Here is an 18,608-nt window from a genome sequence, read left to right as displayed (position 1 = left end):
TCCTTAATGCCCATCGCCCAGTTACTCCATTCCCCCACCTGCCTCCCCTCCGGAAACTTAAAGAAATCTTTATTATTGTAAAACAAGGTCTTAATTCTACTTAACATGATACAACTATCTTGCATAAAACCAAAATTGTACTAACCCTTCTTCAGCAAAAGAGATAAAGTCCGTGAAAGGTGGTAAGTTACACTACTGGATATCCTGTGACTTAAAGCTATGATGTAAAATTAATACTATATAGAAAGCAAGTCCATCTTGTATTGCATGATCATGGAAAAATAGAGGAAAGAAAATAAATATTTGTTGTACATGCATGTGCAAGTGCACAAACATACTTAAGAGTAAGATGAGAAATAATCATGACATCATGGTTCTTATTTCTGTAACTGGTCATGTGATTATAGCTGATATTTATAACTTCATTTTTTCACTATCCATTCTGTATTAACTCTGTCTTCAACAAGCACCTCAGCTGGTCATTGTTCCTCAACAATCTTCATTCCTGAAGGGCCTGGGCCATTGGTAGCTGTGTCTAGATTGGGCTGTTTTTGTTTTTCGTTGACCTTAATCACAGGGTATGGTAATACTCAGAGACACTGTAAGGGATCTTCTGTATTCTACAAATATTCTTCCTTACCTTCACTGGGGAGTAATAGTCCAATTTCTTCTTGGTAGTCAGGATCAATCACCCCAGCCAACACTGCAATGCCCTTCTTTGCCTGTTGATTCAGTGGCATGAGGAATTTTAAGTGGCCAAGTAGCAATCTTAACTTAGAATTCAGTAGGATTATTGTTGTATCTCCTGGTGTAAGCATTCCTCCCTCAGGAACTAAGACATGTAGGCCAGCATAATGTAAGTTCATGAGAACAGGAAGCAAATATTTTTCTTGTGAGTGGTGTCACTCTAATTTCTACTCCTTGATTCCTGTGCCTATGAATCCTGGCTACTGGAGAAACACCATGTATTGGATACTTATTTAATACATATGCAGCTTTCTAGAAAACCTTGTACCAGCCATGCAAAGTATTGCCACCCAACTGGCTCTGTAACTAAGTCTCCAAAAGGTCATTCCGCTGCTCTATCAAAAGAGCTGCTTCAGGTTGGTGGGGAAAATGATAAGACCAGGGAAAATTCTGTAAGTGTGGACCCATTGTTGTACTTCTTTTCACTGTGGGGTTCCTTGATTAGAAGCAATGTTGTGCGAAATACCATGACTGTGGATAAGGCATTCTGTAAGTCCATGGATAGTAGTTTGGCAGAAGCATTTGCGTATAGGGAAAGAAAACCCATAACCAGTGTAAGAGTCTATTCCAGTAAGAACAAATGCTACCCTTTCCATGATGGAAGCAATCCAATGTAATCTATTGGCCACCAGGTAGCTGGCTGAATATGCAGGGAATGGTGCCATATTGGGAGCTCAGTGTCAGTCTCTGATACTGGCAGATTGGGCACTCAGCAGTGGCAGCAGCCAGGAGTCCATGCTGCTGTTCCCATGCATAATGTCCTTCTTTGCCACCATGGCCACTTTGCTCATGAGTCCATTTGGCAATGACGAAGGTGGCTGGAGAAAGATGAATGATTATCCATGAAACAGGACATCCTATCTACTTGATCATTAAAATTTTCCACTGTTGAGATTATCCTTTCATTGACATTTTCATGGGACAGAAATTCCTTCATGTTTTTTTTTCCCCACTCAGAGAGGTTTCACCATATACTTCTCACCCAAACTTCCTTGGTGCCAATTTTCCAATCATGTTCCTTCCAAGTCCCTAACCAGCCAGCCAAACCATTAACCAGAGCCCATTAATCAGCATATAATCACATGTCTACCTCTTTTACTTTCTTAGCAAAGCGAATAATCAGATGCCTGCTAAAAGTTCTGTCACTGGGAAGATTTTCTTTCACCAGTTTCCTTCAAGGATGTTCCACAGAAGGGTTGTAATGTATCTAACCACTTTCAGGTGGTGCCTGCATATCATGCAGAATCTGTGTAAACCAGGCTTGAATCTTCTCTGCTACCACCAGTTGATCACAGAGAACTCCCCATGAGGCCATAGGTACAAGCTGGGAAATAGAAAGCAGTATGGGAGGAGCAGGGACCATGGACATTTGGGCCACTTCTTTACTTAACTTCTTTGTGCCTTAAGGGCCTATTTGGGCCCAAACATGGATATACCACCTCTGTCTGCTAATGGAGTTTTGCTGTGCATGTCCAGATTTATGGCTTTATAGGTTCGATAACACTCAGTTCATGATTGAAAGCTCAGGTTGCATGGCAACTTGCTGTCCTGTGATTAAGCATTGGTCCCTCCATTCCCTACTAAGGCACAGTAGTAGTCCAAGAGCTATTTTTCAAAAGAAAAGTAGTTATCTGTGGAGGACAACAAAGCTTTGATTGTGCTGTGATTTACAAACAGGGCCTGCAAAAGACTGCAAAGAGAATTTCTGTCTGCCATGGTCACTTCAAGCATCATTGCATTTGCTGGATCATATGGCTTAAGCAGCAGAGGAGATTATATAGCAGTCTGGACCTATTGCAGAGCCTTCTCTTGTTCGTGCTCCCACTCAAATTTAGCAGCTTTTCAAGTCATCTGATAAATAGACCTAAGTAACATACTCAAATGAACATGATTCCTCCAACATCCAAAGAGGTGCCCACTTGGTGTTGTACCTCTTTTTTGTTTGTAGAAGAACCAGATGCAATGACTTATCCTTTACCTTTGAAGGGATAGCTCAAAATGAAAGTGACCCACATTCTACAACCCTTAGCAATATCACTGAGGTCAGTCCCTAAGTTTTAGTCAGATTTATTTCCCACGCTCTAGCATATAAATGTTTTACCGATAAGTCTAGAGAAGTCACTACTCACTGCTCATTTGATCCAATTATGGTAGTTAGAAATATAATAAACCAGTGTGATTTCTTTGTGGAAGAGAAAGGTGACCAAGATCCCTGCAAACTGAATTATGACATAGGGCTGAAGAGTTGATAAAACAGTGAACAGTGAAGGTGTATTCTTGGCCTTGCTACTTCTGGTGGATCTTATTGACAGGAATGGAGAAAACAGTATTCGCCAGATGAATAGCTGCATACAAGGTATGGGGGAATGTGTTAATTCACTCAATAATAAGACCACATCTCTTCCAGCAACTGCAGTTGGAATTACCAATTGGTAAAAATTTACAGTTATTTTCCAAAATCAGCCATCTTCTACAAAGGCCAAAAAAGGTGAGTTCAATGGAGATGTGGTAGGAGTCACCACCCCTGCATTTTTCACATTGTTGGTGGTGGCATTAATCTTTGCAATCCATTCTGAAATGTGGTATTGCTTCTGGAAATAGGTTCAGGAGACCATTGGACCTACTGTGAGAGAGACCTGCACAAAAACTCCATTGATCACCTGGCCCCCATAAGCCCTTACCTTCATTGTGGGCCACAGTGATATTTTGGGTCGCCCAGAATTAGTGTCAGGTCAGACCAGTATCCAGTACTGTCTGAAAAGCCTGATTATTTCCTTTCCCTCAGTGTACAACTATTCAAGTAAAAGGCCAGAGTTTTTCCTTTGGGGAAGGCTAGGAGAAATAATAATAGCATAAAATTTTGGAAGTGTACCGTAGTCTTTCCTCAAGGGAAACCAGGCTTCCCTTCATTTAAGGGGTTCTAAACTGTAAATTGGCTCAAGTCTAGCAATTGACTGAAGGGTTATGACTCTGTTTTTGTGATTCAAGTTAGACTTTTGTTCCCTTTACCTAGAATTTTTCTGCTTACAGATTGGGTAAGAATTTGGTAGGTTTCTTACCTAATTTACTTCTAGGTACACCATGAACAAATAGCAATGCCATATCATAGGCCTGTGTGAGTCAGACTATTTTGATTGCTGGCTTTGACTCCACTGACCCTCACAGTAACCATGCACACCTTGCCTTTGATGGTTGAGTATTCCCGCTTGTCCCCTGTCACCCTCAGATCCAATTATTTCTATTGCATTTATATTTCCCCATTTGTGGCTGCTGTTCCCCCTATAAGTTTTTGCCAACAGAGAAATGTAATCATGAAGCTCTTCAAGGATGACTGGATACCATTCAAAAATGTATATCTCATTGTATTGTTGAAAGATATGTCATCTGGACCATCCCAGTTCTGGTGAGTAGGTCTTAAATGACAAATCCACTCTAACATTCTGGTCTCCCTAACCCTTTGAATACTTTCCTTTAGACTAAACTATGGCAGATCTGGCATTCCAATTTCTTCTCTGTAGGCCAGCTTTTGGCCCATGTTTCAGCTAGCCAAACAAATTTGAGCTCTTTCTAACTCCCCAGGCTGCAACATTAAATGCAAAATCTCTGCTTAGTGAGCCCAAATCAATAAATTTGGCCAGATCCAACTTTATGTTCCTTTTTCTATTATTCCATACCCTTGGTATCCATTCCCACACATGTTTTCCAGATTCCTGTTTGCATAAATGAGTTCTTTTGAAGTATGGTACACCTTCTCATGGGTTCTACTTTGTACTTCACTTTAAGGGGCCTGCTAGAATTTGAGTCCAATTATAGGTCTATAAGCAGAGGTTGGTGGGGACAGGTCCTGAGGAGAGAATCAGCAACTCTTGCAACTGCTGTCAGGTAAAGACATTCCAGTTTCCTCAGGCAATGCAGAGTTAATCCCTCTCGATGGGGTTGGAAAGAATAATATTGCTGGGGCTGGTGAGGCTACTTCCACTGGACAAGAAGACACAACAATATTTAGGGGTTCAATATCCCCAGTTTCATCAGAGTCTTCCCTCATGTTGCCATCCTAACTTACAAGATCCCATTCTTTCTCAGTGTTCTTACTTTAATACTAGACACCCTGGAAGGCTGGGAGTTTAACTTGCATTTTAATGGTATAATTCTGTGTTTGATTTTCACCAATCTTAGCCCTGCAGCTACAAGAGACAAGGATCTCCTTCAGGATACATATAGATGTGTTAAAGTCATTCATATGGCATTTGAGCTGGGAATGCAAATCCCTGAGTTCATACTTTTTTTTCACCACTTTGTCCAGCATTATTAGGAACAGTCAGCCACCTCATAATATTTGTCAGTTTTCTTAAAAAGTTCAAAAGTGCAGAGTCACTGCCTCCCTACCTCTTACAAGTCATTGATTAGGAGTGCCCAATGCAGATATTCTGTGTATCTCTACCGCCAGTTCACATCACAGACTATCTGCGCTCCTTTATTACTGGCAATAGAATCATTAACATCTTTACATCTAATCAGATGATTGGTTCCAGAAACCACGAGCTAATTCAGAAACTCATCTTTAAGGGACGGCTGGGTTGCTTAGTCAGTTAAGCATCTGCCTTCGGCTCAGGTCAAGATCCCAGGGTCCTGGGATTGAGTCCCATATTGGGCTCCTTGCTCAGCGGGGAGCCTGCTTTTCCTTCTGCCTGCTGCTCCCCCTGCTTGTGCTCTCTCTCTCTCTAGCAAATAAATAAATCAAATCTTAAAAAAAAGAAGAAAAGAAAACTCAAAATTAATTTAAAACTTAAACCAAAACTTCAAATTCTGTTGCTCTAGAACTACTCATGTACTAAAATCTGTGTTAGGGCTCTTCAGAGAAACAGAAAACATATGTATATTATATATGTCCTATATGTAATATCATGTATTTAGTCTATGCATCTATCTAGAGATCTAGAGAAAAAGGGATTGTTTAAAATAGGGAATTGGCTCATGTGAGTATGGAGGCTACAAGCTGGAGGCCCAAGAAAGTGGGTCTGTAGTTCTAGTCCAAGTCTGAAGGCCTTAGAACGAGTGGAGCCAATTATGTGAGTCCTATGCAGAGTCCAAAGGCCTAAGAACCAGAGGTTCCAAAGTGTAAGTCCCAATCTGAGTGCCGGGGATAACTGATGTCCCAGCTCAGGAGTCAAAATGAGCAAATTCTTCCTTCTGCTACGGTTCTGTTCTATTCAGGCCCTGAACAGATTGGATACTGCCCACGCACTTTCAGAAGGACAATCTCCTTTAATCAGTCACTTCAAATGCCAATCTCATCAGGAAACACCCTCACAGACATACCCAGAAATAATATTTAGCCAAATATCTGGGCACCTCTTGTCCAGGTCAAACTGACACATAAAATTAACCATCAGAGAAATTCTGAAACACTTCTTGATGAAGCAGCCTAACTTAATCATGTATTTGAGAAAATTAAGAAATACAATTTCCTTTAGGAAAACATAACTAAATCCTTAATTACAGTAAAACTAAGTGCTTAATTAATTTCATATTTAAAAAGCCAAAGATTTTTGTGCAATGTTTCTTTATGATTTAAATGGAAATTTTCTAATGATGTGTTATTTGTCTTGTAAAATATTTATGATTTTTGATTCAATGTTTTATACTTGAACTTTTTTTTTTTAAGATTTTATTTATTTATTTATTTGACAGAAAGTGAGACAGCCAGCGAGAGAGGGAACACAAGCAGGGGGAGTGGGAGAGGAAGAAGCAGACTCCCAGCGGAGGAGCCTGATGTGGGGCTGGATCCCAGAATGCCGGGATTACACCCTGAGCCGAAGGCAGACGCTTAATGACTGAGCCACCCAAGAGCCCCTATACTTGAACTTCTTAACTTTGGACCTTTTTATAAATCATCATCATCCTCAGATGAGGCAGATCCATGAAAAAAGAGAGAAAATCTCAAATGAGCTTTTATTGCCATGTTTTTGAAGATGAGGTAAATTAAAAAGTCTTCCATAATTGATTGATTACATATTTATGCCATTTTCTCAATCAAGAGTTATCTCAATTAATCACTAAATCATATTCATTATATTTTTTAAGTACAGCAAAACTTTTCAGAGAAAAGAAAATGTAACTGTGTCAAAGATGGATGCAAATTCATTAAAATTCTGTTGATAAAATATGAAAGCTAGAGGCCACTGATGTCATGCAGGCTGTCATTAACAAGGTTGCTTCCCAGTATTATACCTTGTCTTGGTAGACTGCTAACCACAACTTCTATGAATTTCATCTAAATAATAGTGCAACATTAGCTACAATACAGTTAATGTTGCTAATCATTTTATATGGAATATTCATAAATATTTATAATATACTTTTATGAATAAGAATAGTATACTTACTAGTATTACAAAAGTATAAAAGAGATCATGATAATCTAATTAAATGTCCTTACATTTGTGTATTTAAATTTCTCTTCAAGAATACTGAACTAAATCTTTAAATCTTCATCTGTATTATACTCCTAAATTTTCTTGATTATTATTTTTAAATTACTGAATATAAAAAAACTATATATATAAATTAGAGAGATTTAATTATATGTGATTTAAATGTTTTATGATTATCACATACCTTCTATTTTTCAGATATAGGGAATGTTTAAAAATAGTATACTTAATATCAGTTAAATCAGATAAGTTTGCATGGAAATTTCCCCATTTAATGTTTTTCTCATTTTCTACATTGTATTTTTAGTTGAATACTACTTTAAGTAGCTTTTATTTAGAAAGTCATTTCCAAAGTATACATATTTCGAAGTATACATTTTCCTAGTGACAATACACATATTCATTGTACTGGAAGAAAGATATTGTACCTCCCCAGATCTGTTTACTTCTACCAGCTTCCCAGACATCAGCCACTCATTCCAGCTTCTTGGAATGGCTGGAATGACCCTACTAATGGTTCATATTTTCACAGCAACTGTTCCCTCTTTATAAAGTCCAGGTCCCCTTGTGTACAGATTTAAAAAGTTATGCACTCATAAAGATTTGCAAAGAGACTGTTAAACCTGCACAATAGCCACATTTTTAAGAAGATTTTATTTATTTGTTTGTTTATTTATTTATTTGTTTGTTTGTTTGTTTATTTATCAGAGAGAGAAAGAGAGCATAAGCAGGGGGAGCAGCAGGTAGAAGGAGAAACAGGCTACCCGCTCAGCAGGGAGCCAGATGAGGGGCTTGAACCCAGGACCCTGGGATCATGACCCGAGCTGAAAGCAGATGCTCAACCAACTGAGCCACCCAGGCATCCACAGTATCCACATTGTACCTGCTGGATTATGGCTTCCTAGGGTGCCCAGGGAACCAAGTAACACAGTCTAGAGAGTGGATGACTGGGAGAGTTGACCAATGAAAGACACAACTTGGGCAGGAGCCAACAGAATACAACAAACTTTTGCATTTTGTGTCACCAAGAACTGTGCCTAGACCGAATAGCGTTCTACTGGTATCTCTAGAGAACATCCTACAGGATACAGCCCCCAACTGTATTTATCATAAACTTTTAATGGGTTCTTTAACTCTCTTGCATTTCCTCTCCCTACCTCCATGCCCCCACTTCCTTTTTGCTTTGAGTGATGGTTCCTAGGAATTGCACTTCTAATAAAGTGTTAGTTCATAAGCTTTGTTTCAGACTTTTTTCTCTGGAACTCAGGGTAAGATATTCCTTAAATGGGAAATACCATCTCACTTCTCCATCTCCCAAATGAGAAACACTGCTGTATGGTGTTGCATTCCACAAGCTGATTTCATAAAGATAATTTGATAATGTATTTATTTTATCTTCACAATGAAAATTTTTTCTTCCTAATTTCACAATAACTAGAAAGCAAGAACTTAAAATTACAGTATATTTAATATATTCCTATTCAGATCACATATACAATAATGATATAAATAGCAATGTATTAGACGCGCTGGTAGGTGTATATGACTTTGTGAGAACTGAGGGAATGTACATCCACATAAGGCGAGATAAGACTATCTTACATGAAGTAATTATTAAACAATTAAACATTAAATTTTGAGATATTAGCTATAACTATTGGGGGGATTAAGATAAAGTAGTGATCACTTAGCTCATTGGAAATGACTTAAAAGGGAGTGGAGTCGTTCAAATCTTTCTAAATTAATAGTTGCAAAGCAACCAGAGTGAGAATAGTTGAATCCCTTTGCCTCTAATGATAAGAAGTATGGCCAAGGAAGGATGGATTAAAATTAATAGGAAACAATAACTTACTTGCAAGAATCATTTAAGTTTGTGAAGTAGCTATGATCATTTAATTAAAGTAGACAATTAAAAATTTAATTCTAATAAAGTAGTTTAGATAAGCTAAAGTCTTCAAACCATTGTTTAATATCATGTATAATTCCTATTGATTCTGAATCATCTCAAATTGATTTATACTTAATGCTGACATCAATTTTCATAATACCCTTAGATTCTCTGTTTTTTATCCAAATCATTTAATTAATTAGTCCTAAGTAATAAAAATACATGATTAATTATTTTTCATTAATAATAATTAGAGCACCATTATATAAGTCCCTATTATAGTCTTTTACCTAAGGTAATAATTCAAAAAATTGACTTCTTAATTTTAAAATACCATTTAACATACCATTATTTGTTACAAATGAAGAAGCTGAGGATGAGAAAAGTAAACTACTATTTACATTAAAAAGGTCAAGGTTAGCTTCTATTTTCAGATTTATTTAATTTTGAACCCCAAGTATTTCATCAAAATTCTGTATTAGCCAGAGGTTCAAATTATGCTAAATATACCCTTCTTAAACATAACAAAAATGTTTTTAAATGAAATAAACAAGTATCTTTAGATAATAGAGGAGAGATTAACAATGCTAAAACAGATTTCAAATTTAATGGAGGGAATAGTAAAGGTCACCACAAATAACTTGGAAATGAAAATGCCTGAGACAATTTTAACATCAATAATTTTGGGTTAGAGTAGAAAGATACAACACTACTCTAAAGAGACAAAAATGGGAAGTATTCACTTAAGATATTTTCCAAAAAATGGGAAGTATTTAAAAAAAAAAAACAGCCAGTCTAAAGAGGTTCCCTTGATTTCAACTTCCATTATAAAATTATGTGTCTCCAAAGGTACATTGTATCAACTCCTGATTGGACTATTACAATACATTTCTACCAAGTACCCATGCTTTCTCTATTGTCCTTTAACAAATACTGATGAGAGGTCGAAGATGAGAATAGAGAAGTAACCATTAGATTTGGCAACAAGGAAGTGTTTGATATATGGTAAATGTTGCACTGGAACTGACTGGTCAATGCTGGAAATTTCAGGTAGCTTGGTGATGGAATATGCCTTTCTAAAAAATAAACAATTATGAATTTAAGTTCTGTTCTGAGAGTAAAAGGGAATATGGAAAGTAAAACTAAAGGGTTTATTGACCTCCTCACTGCAAGCTTCATCTAGTTTGCTGAGTCTATTGACCCAAAGTCCCAAGTCATCTCATGTGGCTCTTTCTTAACACCTACTGTTTCTGTTATGATCAGACGACATCGGGCGCGTTCAGGGTGGTATGGCTGTAGACGGTTTCTCTTATGATAACCACTTCTACTCTACTCTTTGTGTCTTCAAACTCAGGAGTGGTAAGGAAGCTGTAGTGATGCTTGTTGTAGAGCTCTCTAGGGTCTCCTTAAACCAGAAAAATGTGCCCTAAGGAATATACATGGTGAGGTTGCCGTCTATGACTAGTCTTGGCACAGTGTGCCAATCATTTACTGGTTTCCCTAAACCTGAACTCTCTTCAAATTGCCCATTTTGAATGTGCCATCTGTCTCCCAGGACCCTGGCTGATACAAGACAATTAAAACAAAAATAGTAATACAAATACAGCAGCATCAGTAGATTAGTTTGATTGATAAATTCTGGAGCAAATGAACTTGGTAGTATTTCAGAATATTTAGTACTAAGAAGAGAGGAAAGCATAAGAAAGAGGACAGGTGATAACTGAGTTGTGTGGGCCTTATTCTAGATGACATTGGCAAGGAGTGTCTTTCTGAATGACATATGGGAAGAATGCTATATTCTGAGGAGGAATGAGCCATTGGATGATCTGGGCTGAAAACATTCCAGCTTTTCCACCATTCCAAAGGGAATGACAAATGGTTCCCAAATAATAACCTGGTAATTTAACAGCAGGAGTTGAAAGATCAGAGAGACAGAAACTTAGTGAGGGAGAAAAGTAGAAGATAAGGTCAGAAGCTTACACAGAAGCATATAAGGCAAGTTCATGTTGGCCATGATAAAGAGTTGAAATACTAAGAGTAATAGGAAACTATTAGAGGTATTTAATTAAGGAAAGGTGTGCTCTGATCAGCATTTTAATAGCTGGCTGCTATTGGATTGAGAGAAGGAAAGACCAGAAATACAAAGATAAGCTAGGATGCTACTTCTGTAGCACAAGTGAAAGATGATGGTAGAAATAGGATGATAGTGATAGAGTAAGGAGTTTAAAATTTATTTTGACAGTAGAGCCACAGGACTCTCTGATGACAATATATGTAAGGATAGGAAATACAGGTTTGATCATCTAAACATGGGATAGTGCCATTTACAGAACATGGAATAATAACGGGCGGAAAGATTTGATGAGAGAAGAAGAATTTATAGCTAGGGGTTGTTTCTTGGTCATGTTAATTTCTATAAAATCATACTAGAATAGGTAGAAGGAATCAACGATGTGTCTTTGTTACATTGGAAAGAATTTCTTGGCATGGGGAGTGGAAAAAATTCAAGAAGAAATCTATTTAGAGTCTTTAAATAAAGTTAAGTCTAAAATAAATACCAGTAGTTGCAATTGAGCAAAACTCTGCATTCTTCCAGCAATTCTGGCAACTACACCATATGTGTTGCTTAGCATACACTATTCTGGTTTAAGGAGGTGCCAGAAAAGACACTACAGTAAGCATCACTACAGCTTCTTTCTAATAAGGGACAAGTGTAAGACAAAAAGCACGGCTAATGTATAGCTGCCACAGCAAACAAGGAAAGAGGTTTTCAGCTCAGAGACAAGTTTTCTGATGTGAATGCCTCTATCTCTAGCCTCCTTCTAGTAACCCCTCAAGCTTCCAATTTGCAGGACTACAGAATACAACAGAAAGTAAACTTTCTGTTCAGCTTTTCTTCGGGCCTTAAAGATTCAGAAACCTATTATCAATTCTAATCCATTATTTTGCCAGTTTTCATTTAGAATACTTTCCCTATGGATGCCGAGGGTGTTCTCGGTGTCTTCAATACTCTTCTTGCCCCATAGGTTTCAGATAACCCTTGTATTCAACCTTGTTCTCACCCGCACCTTTGGAGTGCATCTACCAGCTAGAGACCAGTCTAGTTCACTGGCATATGCAGCCTCAGAACAAGCATACCTGTAGGACAAGGTAGGTTGTAATACAACTGCTGGCTCTAAACTTCTGTGATTTTGTGATCTGAGCTAGTGCCTCTAGCATGCTATATATTACAACTAAGCTTCGTGCTATTCTTTTTTCATTTACTCCTACCAATGAAGTTCACTATATCGTTCTGGCAAAGAAAAAGTTTATTTTATAATCCACATGCTAAAAAAAATAAATGAATAAATAAAATAAAATCCACACACTAAAACTCTGTTCACTCTAGAAAGAGGTACAATTTCAGCCTCAATTGAAATATAACTTTATATGTGTAAGAATTTTGAGCTTGGTGATATGTTCCTATTAATTACAGACAGTGACAAGACTCCAAATTTGTTTTGCTCCAAAGTTAGAATTCTGAACTAAACAATGTTCATATTTCAAAGTGAGAATCAGATTAATATTTGCATTATTCAACCTCTGGTGCCAGGATCTCTTTTCTTTTTCACATGAAATATAAAAATGATTCTCAAAAGACTGATCTCCACAACCACTTCTACAGTGAATGTGTGAACACAGACACAATCCCAAAGGTCATTAATCAGTCACAGCTTAGCATTTTATCAACATCGGGACAAATGTCAGAGTACCTGAATCTTATGCTTCCATTTGCCAGGATTAATATATCACACTGTTCCTACTAATACTCCAAAGGCATGTAGAAAATAGGAGAGTAGATTTTCAGGGAAGGAAAAGGAAAAGGAAAAAAAAAAAGTGATAGAGAGTTAAAATAAGTAAGTGAACTAAGACAAGCAAAGGATAAAGTAAAAAAGACTGAGGACTCCCTGAGTCTTAAGGGGAAATGCATAGATTCTTTTTCACACTGACATTGAATTCCATGACTGTTCCATACTGTGTGCTGTCTTTCTTTCCCAATCCTCACATAAAATATTTCAGGGTGACAAATTGCTCCTTTGAGTAACATTTTAAACAGGTGTATGACTTTCAGGTACAGGCAAGGTTGATTCTAGGAAATACTGTGATGTAAGAGAAATGTGTTTGAGACAAACTCTTGCCTCTAAGCACTTCCCCTTGTGTCCCTGCACATTTTCATTTACTTCTGACCTGTAGCTCTCACTGTCATTCTCCTCCTGCCTCAAGCTCAAGACACAAGTCACTTAATACCCTCAAGCAGGGACACGTGGGGTGTCCATAAAATTAAATATAAAATATGAAAGCACATATGTGACAGCTGTGGAAATGTGCCACTCAGATCTGCTGTGGGGATAATACTTTACCTAAGCCTCCAGCTGTTTCCCCTTTGGATTCAGCACTGCATTTCCACTGAGGTTATGCTGCCCGCCCCCAGGCTTTTCTGAGTCAATGCGCACAACATGGATACTTAAGTGGACTCATTATAGTGAGATATAGGAGTTTTCCAACAGCAGAGTGTGACTCAAGAACTTCTTTTTTATTTGGCTAAAACTTTGTTGGAACCGTGCCACATTGAAGAATCTTCCTCCCAAATCCTCCTTCCCTTCTTTCTTTCCTTCCACAGGTCTCAGACCCATTCTATGGTATAAACACTCTACTCTTCATTTCTTGTTCTCTTCTACAGTAAAAGACTTGTAGATCTAATTCTATTTTGGTTTTTACCACTTGGTGGTCCTGATGCAAATGGTACTAAGATATTTGAAAAAAAGAAAAAAAAAACAGATGGTAAAATGAAATTTTTGGACATGGTCATTCATTGCCTAGAAGAAAAAGATGCAATCCTGAATGGTAGGAGGGGAACCAATAGAACATAATGTAAGATGGCATCCTGTCTGCTAAAGATTTCTCCTGCAGCTACCTGGGGGATGGTGGAAGACTTTACTTTTCAATCAGGTGCACTGATTCAGGTATTTTAAAGAGTTGTTCAGTGGTGGGTGACAAGGTCTAACAAAATAGCAAAATTAGCTAGTTACTGCTAACCTGAATTAACTCATTGAAGAGGGATAATGAGAAAGTGATGATTGTTAATAAGCAGTTAAAGGCTGACTGTGAGAGCCAAAGGATCTCTTTGGTCAAGAGCAGAAACTGCTGAGTATCAGATTGAGCGTCTCATAGAATCACAGATATCCAGAAACATTATAATGCTTGTTTGAAGCAGATCTCTTATGTTAAAGTTAGGACACTAGTTGGGGCCCTAACACATGGGATGGGGACATATGTATGGAACACCTGAGGATATTAGATCGGCAGACTCTGTTGGGCCCTCAGAACTTGCAGAAGTAAGGCTTACCAGCATCCTGTGATGCAGAGGCCTCACTAAAAACCGTTGCCTCCCTCAGAAGCTGCACCTACTGAAACTAGAGGTAATTGCAGCATAACCTGGCTAAGGTCATGATAAAGGGGGAAAAAGATTATAAACAAAGGGAAAGGTAAGAATTAGTTAACATGTACTGAGAGGGCAAGGCAGTTATCCTGGGATTGACCATCCAGAATGGTCTCTGGATAAACTGGATAAACAAGAAATAGTTGACTTGGGGAACTTTATCAAAGCAGATATTCCAGATACTGGTGCAAATGCACCACAAAGTGTCACTTAGTGGTTGGGTGAAGTAGAGTTGTCCAAGGTGTCCTGGCAGACAGGAGAAGTAGAAATAAAGAGATTAAAAGAATTGGTCATGGGGTGCCTGGGTGGCTTAGTCAGTTGAGCATCTGACTCTTGATTTCAGCTCAGGTCATGATCTCAGGATCGTGAGATGAAGCCCCACAACAGACTCCATGATGCGTATGGAGCCTGCTTAAGAATCTTTCTCTCCCTCTCTTTCTCTCCCTCTCTCTCACTTGTGTCCTCACTCTTGTGCATGCACACACACACACACACACACACACACACACACTCTCCCTCTCTCTCTCAAAATCAAACAAACAAACAAACAAACAAAGGTGAAGTGATCATGGTGGAATGGTATACAGTATAAGGCCAAAACAGCAACCAGATGGTTATGTTTTACAAGATAGGCCAGGTGGGCACGCCCTTCACTAGGGCCATCTGCAATGCACTTATAGGAAGGACACCAATATCACTAAGGATTTCAGTGATGATTTCTCTCTGCATATCAAGTATGAAGGTAAGAGACAATCACAAAATGCAGCTCATTAATGTCCATTGCAAGTGATAGGTCTTGAATAACAGAGGATGATAACACTTAATCTCCAGAAGATGGAAGGACATAATTACTGCAATGACCAGCCAAATTGGGGGAAAAATGAAGAGTCATGACTCATGAGGGGCTGTGGTGATGTAATAGAGTATCCCATGCCTAAAGACAAAATAGATTGGCCATCAATAAGGGTGCTACTTAACACATGAAATTAAATAAAATTGAGATTTTATTAAGAGGCTGAGGCAATTGCCCCAATACAAAACTACAGTCTTTTGCTTAGTGCCTGAACTTGATCTATTTTTTGGATCTGGAACCCAAAGTTTGAAGAGGTGGTTGCATCCCTAGAAGGAAGGGACTTGTAACACAACAAGAATTATAGACAGAAAAGGACTTCATCCATGTGCTCTAGTAAAATTAAACATTGAGGAGAGGGAAATACCCATTTTAAGAACAATGTACACAGGGTCAGAGTTGACATCGATGACCTGAAACTCACATTATCAAAATGCCTCCTATTGGGATGGGGACTAAGAGAGGCTTGATTATTAAATGGATTCTGACTAAACTCTGGTTCAAAGTGGAATCTTTGGTCTTTCAGGCCCACCCAGTGGTCCCAAAATATATAATGGAATTGAGATACTGAGAAAGTAAGTAACTTGAGCATTGGCTCCTTGGAATGTGGAACAAGTTATCATAATGGGAAAGATCAATGAGATGCCTCCCTCTAGCCAAGATAATAAATAAAAAATGTTACTTCAGCCTATGGATGATGGCAATGATTAGTACAGCCATTAAAATTTTAGTAAATGCAGGTATGAGTCTATTTTTTTTTTTTTTAACCAGTCAGTCTCCAGAAACATGCTGATGCCTGCTGGAGAAGAACCATGTACTAACACAAGCTCAACCATGAAGTAGCCATAGTTGCAGCTATGGTGCCAGATATTTCACACGTTATTCAGCAGTTCATTAAGGAGTATTCTCTTCTCCACCACAATTACTTAAGAGATCAGAAATCATTTACATTTACATGGGAGTGGACAAGAATACCCATTTCCAATTTTGCTTCAAGTCACATTAACTCCAATGGTGTATGTCATAATATAACCTAAAGAGATCTGAATCACTTGAACATACCACCAACCTCCTGCAACCTTGATCCTCTCCTAGCGAATGTGTCTTGCAGGAACTAAAACTAAGGCAGTATATAAAATATTTTTGTTGAAGAGGGTCATTTTTTTTTTGCCATGACAAAATAAATTACTTTATGAAAATATTCTATTATTCAAAAACGGTCTAGGTTTGCTGGTCTAAGGCAAGTGTTGTCCAAAGCTTTTGTTCATGGCTCAGGTCTTTTGTTAAATGATAAATAACTAAATAAGAAGGAAACCAGAAATAAACAGGCTAAAGACAAAATAGCAAGTAATAGTCAACATGTTCCTAACATTTATATCATCTACGTTATAAATATATCAGTTATATCATGATGTCTATGAAATTGAATATATCTTACTAATTTTCTTAATTTGACTATGATTGTTGCAACTTATACAGTGAGGTCAAATTGATAGAGAGCATATTACATATTAAGTGAAATTTATAGGAAGCATTTAGGAAGTGTCACTGATAATCAGGAAATTGGAGGGATTGTATTGTATATATGTGTATGTCTATCTATCTTTCAACATGTCTATATGCCTTTATGAATATGAATATAAAGGAGTTTTATTTCAAAAGTAACATAAAGATGTTTTGCTGTTTTGGGAAAGCATAGGCCTAAAGTGCTATAATGTAAAATATATTACAATTGAAATATTTGATAAAACTAATGAATATTTATTAAAGTCTTTATTGTTGTTATGGGAACTATTCTCAGTACTGTCTATATATTGATAAATTTACTTTTCATAAAAATCGTAGGGGTAAATACAATTATTGTATTAAACAGAGTCCTGGCAAGAAAAGATGCAGTGTTCAAAACTGAACAAATTATAGTATACATATATATATCAAAAAGAGGTGCTATTTAAAAAGCCACGGGTATAGTAAAACCATAAGGGATGGTGCTATATCTTGGAAGTTCGTGACAGTGGGTTAGAAATTTGGGAAATGTCTGGAAGCTAAAATTGATAAGGTGAAGCCTTAGATAACGAATATAATTTATAGCTTTTTTCTTTAATATTATTATTAAGATTAAGCAGTACGCAGTTTAAAATTTGACACATTGGTAGAAATGTTTCTTATAGTTACAGAAATTACAACAGTTTTTGAGGAATGATTAGGCTATAAAATAATAAATATTCCAACTCTTAATGATGTTAAATGAAATGTATCATCACTTTGGTTTCATGATTTTTTTCTCGCTATTTTCAATCACATTTTTTTTTTTAGATTGAGATAAATTGTGTCTATTTCTTTAAAGAATGGATAACTTTTTTCTGTGGTAGTCGTTTGTGCAGCTCATCAGGAACTCTTAATTCAGCATAAGCGCAAGTACTTCAGATATCTATCCAATGTGATAAAGAAATTGACACTGAGATTGTCACCGAGATGTTCCAAGATTGATGATCCTTCTTAAACATAAGATATCATTATCAATTCAGGGTCACCCAAAAGGAAATCACTGAACTGTCAAAAGCTTCACACTACTACTTTTCTCAAAAGACACATTGCGTAATTTTTTTGTAGTTAGTAAGTCTTCTATTCTGTATGTAAAAATAAAATAAAACCTACATAATATTAGAATTTTCTTTAAATAACTAAACTCACTGATAGCTTCTTAGGAAAAAGTTATATGTTTCCAAGCTTCATTCTGCATTTAAACTGAAAACTCAAAATGGAATTGTTTTATTATTGCACTTTAATTTATAAGGACTATATTAGACTTGAACACTTGTTAATAAAATAATACCTATTACGTGCCTTTCTTAAAAAAAAAAGGCACTTTCTAAAAAAAAAAAAAGTCCCTCTTTCTACTGCTATAAATACTTGCATGCATGTATTAGAGTTGATATTTTTTAAATATTCAGATTTCACTTGTATGTGGAATCTAAAAAAATATCCCAAACAAGTGAATAAACAAAAAGCAGAATGAGACCTATAAACACAGAGAACAAACTGATGGTTGCCAGTGGGGCGGGGGGTAGGGAGATGGGTAAAATGGGTGAAGGGAGGTGGGAGATACAGGCTTCCAGTTATGGAATGAACAAGTCATGGGAATAAAAGGTATGCAGTAGGGAATATACTCAATGACATTGTGATAGCATATATGGTAACATGTGATAG

At 37.2% G+C, this 18,608-nt stretch overlaps 1 pseudogene; it reads right to left on the bottom strand.

Annotated features, from left to right (window-relative positions):
• Positions 1 to 377: 377 nt before the first annotated feature.
• The window catches only part of LOC113262323 (uncharacterized), a 142,306-nt pseudogene continuing 124,075 nt past the window's right edge, over positions 378 to 18,608 (bottom strand).

This window comes from Ursus arctos, unplaced genomic scaffold (genome assembly GCF_023065955.2).
Source record: "Ursus arctos isolate Adak ecotype North America unplaced genomic scaffold, UrsArc2.0 scaffold_9, whole genome shotgun sequence".
NCBI classification, from domain to species: Eukaryota; Metazoa; Chordata; class Mammalia; order Carnivora; family Ursidae; genus Ursus; species Ursus arctos.
The sequence above is the reverse complement of the archived record's forward strand: the minus strand, read 5'-3'. Positions and strand labels throughout refer to the sequence as shown.